This window comes from Penaeus chinensis, chromosome 35 (assembly GCF_019202785.1).
Source record: "Penaeus chinensis breed Huanghai No. 1 chromosome 35, ASM1920278v2, whole genome shotgun sequence".
Taxonomy (NCBI): domain Eukaryota; kingdom Metazoa; phylum Arthropoda; class Malacostraca; order Decapoda; family Penaeidae; genus Penaeus; species Penaeus chinensis.
Window position 1 is genome coordinate 12,319,305 of NC_061853.1, and position 7,500 is coordinate 12,326,804.

Sequence of the window (7,500 nt, forward strand, 5' to 3'; positions counted from 1 at the left end):
TCACTGATGCTTTATGGTTGTGATGTAGATAATTTTGTCTGTAATACCTTATACTGCTTTCCTTTGTGGCATTTTGTAATATAAAAAATCAAACATATTGTAATATTGGATTTACTAGAAAGTAAAAAAAATATTTGTATAATTATATTATATGTATACAGAGATCATTATTGTGTATCAGTTAGTTGTAATAGAAATGGTCCAAGTTTATATTTTGAGGAGGCATTTAATAAATTTTGTGAGATTGAGGGTGACATATCACTAAAAATACTATATATTTTAGGACTATTTTTGTATATAGTGTCTCCTCAATTTCTCTAGCACTCATGTAGTATACAGATATATGTAAGTAGCATTTTATAATATAATGGATGGAGATTATATCAAGACCGTCATATATATTTGTATTGTTTTTATTTTGTGTGATGAAATTTGAACAAGCACTTGTAGATACTCTGATATTACGTAGGTCTCATAGCTTAAATATAAATTCTCCATTTACAGAAATGACTCCAGATAGAATTTATTTACCTTACCATTCATTTATAACAGCTTATTTTCTTGCATGTGATTATCAGCCATTATGCCATGCAGACTGCATGGCTAGTACTACAATCACAAGTATCTGATAGGTTTTCCAAACTAGTCTTAGGCAAGCTGGTCTGTACAATTGATACCTGTGACTCAATCATGTGAAGCATGCAAAGGTAATCAGAATATTTTATTTTATTTAGAAAGGAATTCTATTCTTGATATACATGCTGGATTATGTGGAAAGTAGCAAACATATATGAATGTGATATAAATAGAGATTTAGGGTAATGTATAGTCATGCAAAAAGCAGTTGAACCCATCGAAAAACTGTTGTGCAGGTTTTTAAACTTTTTTTTTATCTTTAGGGACATTGGATACCATTATAACAGGCTGCTTTCTTCATCACTTGGCTATTTTTGTTGATCCTAATATCATTAACCATATTTTAGGAGTATTGCAATGCATTATATTACCAGTCACTCTCTTTACTTAGAAGAAAAATTATAATCAAATATTTAAAGACATCTTGCATATATATTCAATGCTGTTATCATTACCTTCCTGCATCATAGTCATGATGATTCGAAATAATCAATCATCATTGATGTCAAGTATCATTATGATCACTCCCATGTCAATCACTGCATTATCATCATCACACTTTTCAATACCATCATTACCCTCTATACCACATTTCCTTGTCAGCAATTTCAAGCATAATGGCCCACCTTCAAATGCAGATGCACCTTTTCAACTGGATACCTCACGTGAACAACAGGAAGGTACCAAATGGAATTGTCCTTGGCTTGAGGAAAGTCCTTACTTCCAGTCATACTCTGTTGCTTGAAGTGTTGATGGCACACCAGACAAGGTTTCTCACCAATGAATTGCCTGATATGATGTTGATGTTTTCCAAGGATGCCTCATATTGGTGGAAAGGTGCTTTTGCAAGTTGTATAGTATCATTTGCAAAAACTGTACACAGAAATATCATTGCAGATGTACAAACTTCATCCACTCTGCTGCAATGTCACCTACTACAGACTTGTTGGATTGATCTCTAAAGCCTTCAATACCCACTTTTTCTCAGTGCCATAGATGGCAGCAACAGTTTCTGACCCAGTCAAGGCAGGGAAGTGCCAGAATGAATTCTGAAGCCATGGTTGCTTTCACATAAAGTACTGCCCAATCCGTGTTTGCATATCTCATATATAAGGGTACTTGAAACAGAAAATAGAAGAAAAACAAATATCTTAGTGTTAACAGAAATGACTTGTAACAGATTTGCAGCCTTGGGAATGTGTTATCATGTGCTGCATAATGACATTATCATTTCTATAATGATTGGAGGTCAAGTGTATGAAGTCTTCACCCCTTTAGTCAAATAATTTTAATTGTTATGACCTCCACACCTGTTATGGTGAGACTCTATTTTTGCTGGCTGCACTGCAATATTCATTATCCATAATCTATATTTTTTTTCCTTATAGCACATGTAGATGTTGCTTTACAAAGAACATACTTGTTGCCACAGTGATGGGTAGTGGCCAGATCCTCTCTGTGAACCCACAAAATTATTTTACAACAAATTCAAAATAGGAAGGAAAGAGTCAGCTTCATTACTCATAGGACTTGAATACTGTCCATGAGTCTGCATACCTGATGTGTCTATATGAGGATGATACCCACATAACATCATATATTTCATATTTCACATTGAGGTCACAGGTACAGTATACTCATTCTGTATAGTTAAAAGGCAACTTGATATTAGATTATGTATACAACTTCCACCTCCATAACCTAGTCTTTACTGGGTGATATCGATCAATCATCTCATAAACTGATTCAGTACCCTCCCCCTTAGAAAAGGAAAGAAAAAAACAGTATTTTGACCCCAGGATCATTAGAGTTGGCATTATAGTTTCTGAGATATGCCACCTATCTGTTGCAGGAGATGTAAGAGAAGACCATCATAAAAATATGCAAATAATGGAAATGCAGGATACCATTTCTCATAGAAATGGTATCCCAAGTCCCTAAGGGTTACAGAGAGTGTAAAAACCTATATTATGAAAAAAAATGAAAGGGTTCAAGTGACTTTTTTTCCTGACTATTGTGGATTCAGCTCTAAGATCAAAGTATACATTTCCATAATTAGATATACTGTTTCATATGTTAAATTAGTTTTGCTACACATTTTGGATTAGTTCATGTCCTACATTGTTGTTACAAAATGGATAAATGATTAAGAATAGTATATGACTGATGGCTGTGTTCAAGAGGTTTCATGTGGGCTTTCCAAATGTTGTGTAAACAGGACAGTCCCCAACCTCACTTTCATTGGAAGTGTAGCAAGATGTATAGAAAGGACTTACAAAGGAATATATCTTCAATGAGGTTTCTAGAGTCAAAGGTCTAATTATTATTATAATAGGAATAACCATTATGGTAGACACTATTGACATCTTTCAAAACGAGTAGTGTAAAGAATATTTTTTGTAAAAGAAATTATTGTTTCAAGATTGCTGATTATTGTTTACATATCCTAGGTTTAAAAAATGACGATAAACTTGCCTAGTAAATTATATAAGTATTATGCACAGAAAGAATTTTGAATGGCAAAATTCTCTCCAGTACAACAAGGAACAGGATTCTTGGCTACCATAAAACCTTGTTAATGAATTATCAAATTTGAATGCTTTATCTTCTTTTGATAACTATGCTTATCACAGCTCAAAATAGATCTGGATGTTATAAGGATAAGGTTGAAAGGAGAAAACACACTACCGTGTTGATACTATGGTATAAAAACCCACACTGTAAAACTAGATTTAATTGAAAAAGAGACTGCAGTTTCAGAATCCACCTGGATTCCATCTTCAGGCCTGAAGACCTGAAGATGGAATCCAGGTGGATTCCGAAACTGTAGTCTCTTTTTCAATTAAATCTAGTTTTACAGTGTGGATTTTTATACCAAGGATAAGGTTCTTTATTGCCAAACAAAGAAGCTTATATATGTATATTGCAGTTTCCAATAAAATATACCATGATATATTCATTGGATACTATTGTCATTTTTATTTTGAGATACAGTATTTATAATTGTTGTTAATGTTATTTCCAGTTTAAATTATTTAATTCCCTATAATATTGTAGAAGTGATGAAATGGTGGTTTCATCATGGTCACAAAAATACTTGGTGTTAAGTTTCCACTCTAGAGTATTTTGCTTAAGTTATTAATTTACAAGAACATTTGAGTCCTTTCTCATTGTTAAATACCCAATATTGATTTAGGAATAATTACACAATCTGAGCAAAAAGTAGTTAATGAAATTTAATACTGCTCAGCTATTTTTAAATGTACATTAATTTGAAATACTCACTGTATGTAACTGCATATAATGTAAATATGTATGTAAGCATGTAATACATGTACTGAAAGGCATTAATGGCTCATGAACCATAAGATTTCATAAAACAGAAACATCTCAATTATGCCAAATTGTGGATACAGTAGCATCTTCCTTCAATATAAATCTTAACAAACACCATAAAATTCATTCTGATTTATTATATCTGCCATTGTTAACACCAGTAGTATGATGAAAAACAGAAATTGTTGTAACTGGTTTCCCTTGGATTTTTCTGGCACTGGTGATGTATGTAATGCTGCCACTTATGATGCAATGCTTGTAAACGTTAAATAGACCTTGTCATTATTTGCTGAATTTGTTGTGTATGTACAGGTCATTATGCAGTTTATGTTCCAGGTGCTGGGTTGTATTTATATTAAATTTTTGATGTATCACAATCAAATTATGTTTCTGCTTAGCAACAGTGAAGTCATTGTAGTTGTCCACAGCATACTACTTTCCTCAATATAATTAAATGTTTAATGCCCCAACTGTTTTCTTAATGCATAGGTGTGCCCAGTTCATTAACTATATTGAAGTTATACTGTAGTATTCAGGAAACTTCAGTAAACTGAAACATGAAACTATCTTTAACATGGACAGAATAGTTGATTCAACACAAATGCAATGATTCCAGTTTGTGAATGCCACATGGCTCACCTCCCTATACATGCTTACTCAAAATGTGTGAATGTTATGTCAGTATCCATGTTGGATGTACAAATTATGTATTAGCTTCCATAGTTGCATTGTTTAATTCTGGGTGCTCTGAAGCTTAGATAACGTAAAACCTTTTGGTTTCCTTGGGTCAGTGTAAAAAATGTATGTATCCTTGCAGGACTTTATGAGCCTTCTCTTAGGACTTCTAAAATTACAGGTACACAAGGATTAGATCAGAATTAATTTTGCAGAATTCTGTAAAGCTGTAGAGGCAGTTAGAAAGTCAAAATTATGACTCATACCATACATAAAGTATGAAAAGATGCAGATAACAGACATATTCTTGAGGTAAGAACAGTAATTCAGACATTTCTGTTATTATTGTCAATTAATCAAAATATGATACTGTTCTGTCATTATAAAACATTCCTCAAAATGCTCATTTCTTATTTAAAACTAGATAGTTCACCTATGTACAAGTATCATAAGACAAGCAATATGTTTTTGTGTCGGTAAGTACCTGTAGGTGATCACTACTACTGTTAATCTTGAACCACAGACAAAAAGCAGCTGGCTTTGAGTACCTGCAAAAAGTCACAGATCCCTGTTTGTGCCTGCATGTATGTGTGGGCATTTGTAGGAAAATAGAAGCCAAATGATGTCCTCTGTTCAATAGTATAGTTTTCCTGTAAAGTAGACAACATTGATGATGCCGAAGAGATTATCTTGATCAATACAAGACAGAAGACACTTCCTCTTTCATTTACCTCTATATGTCAAGCTAGCAATCGTTACTGTAATGATATTAATAATCAGACTTTTGTGCAATCTGTTTATTTATCTTTCTGTATCTAAATTAATAATCTTAAACATAAAGTATAAGCATGCATGCGTGTATGTTTTAGTACATGTGTGTGGGTGTGCTTAGGTTTTGTAAAGTAATGTCAGTTAATGGGCAGATTGCAATAGGGTATGTATGAACAGCCTAAATGCATGTGTTTATTATTCATGTGCTTTAAAACTGCAACATAACCAACAACAATTAAATGAAAAAAAGAAAATAAATCGGTGTTTGTACATGTACCAGTGCATGACAGTAAGTGGGTGTCTGAGTACATGGGCATATATAGATAATCATATAAACAGACAGACAGACAAATACATAAATAGACAGAGACAGGCAATATAGTTGAACCCCAAAAATGCATGACAAGCTTTTGAAGTACATATGATAGAATTAATAAATTTTCTTATAAGAAAAATATCTAAACTAAATATTGCAAAATGAATTTCTAAATACAGATATCAAACCAAGAAGAAAGTGTAATATTAAAATAAAATTATTAAAGGTCACACACACACACACACACACACACACACACACACACACACACACACACACACACACACACACACACACACACACACACACACACACACACATGTATATACATATGTGTGTGTGTGTGTATATTAAAATAAAATGATTAAAGGTAACACACGCACACACACGCACAAGCACACACACACACACACACACACACACACACACACACACACACACACACACACACACACACACACACACACACACACACACACACACACACACACACACACACACACTCACACACATATATGTTATATACATATGTATATACATATGTGTGTGTATGTATATTTGTATGTGTATGTATATGTATATGTATATGTATATGTATATATATACACATATACACACACACACACACACGCACAAGCACACACACACACACACACACAAGCACACACACACACACACACAAGCACACACACACACACACACACACACACACACACACACACACACACACACACACACACACACACACATACACACACACACACACACACACACACACACACACACACACACACACACACACACACACACACACACACACACATATAATATAATATACACATACACACACAAATGCAAACACACATATATGTATATATATTAATTACATATAAATACACACACACATCCACACACACACACACACACACACACACACACACACACACACACACACACACACACACACACACACACACACACACACACACACACACACACACATGTATAAATAAATAAGTAATTGTATACATATGTGGGTGTGTATATATATATATATATATATAGTTATAGTTATATACATATATATAGTCATAGTTATATATATATATATATATATATATATATATATATATATATATATATATATATAAGGAATGGCCGTGATTACCATCCACTGGCGGCGAGGGATTTGGACACAGGTCAGCAAGATTGCTGCCGCTGCACCACACAGCGTTCTACGCCAAACTTACATCTGTGGCAGACAAATGTCGTCGGCAAGACATTCACATTGCTCTGGGTGAGATGTCTGTCGGTACTCATGGCTCGGGAGTTGATCCCAGTAGCAAGAACAGCCTCCTTCTCCGGGACTTTGCTATGTATTTTTAGCTTCTGCTATCAGCACTCCAACCCGCATCGCTGGACGTGGTATAACAATACGGATACTGTGGCCAAGGAGATCAGCCATATTCTTGTTGGCACGCACTGGAGTATCCTTCAGAAATGGAGGGTTTACCAGAGTGCCGAGTTCTATGGCACTGACCATAGGCTGGTTGTGGCTACCCCTACAGGTCCACTTCAAAACTCCCCATCCCTGCAGTGGGCCCTCTAAGGTGTTCCACTTGATCAGGGAGGAGTGTGCCTGGATGTTCGCCACGGCAGTCCTGATCGGTTCGCAGAACTCGAAAACCTGATGGACCCAGTAGCTTTGTGTCCTTCAAGTACAAAACACTTGAAGAAACACAGGAGTCCATTAGCGAACGCCCGAG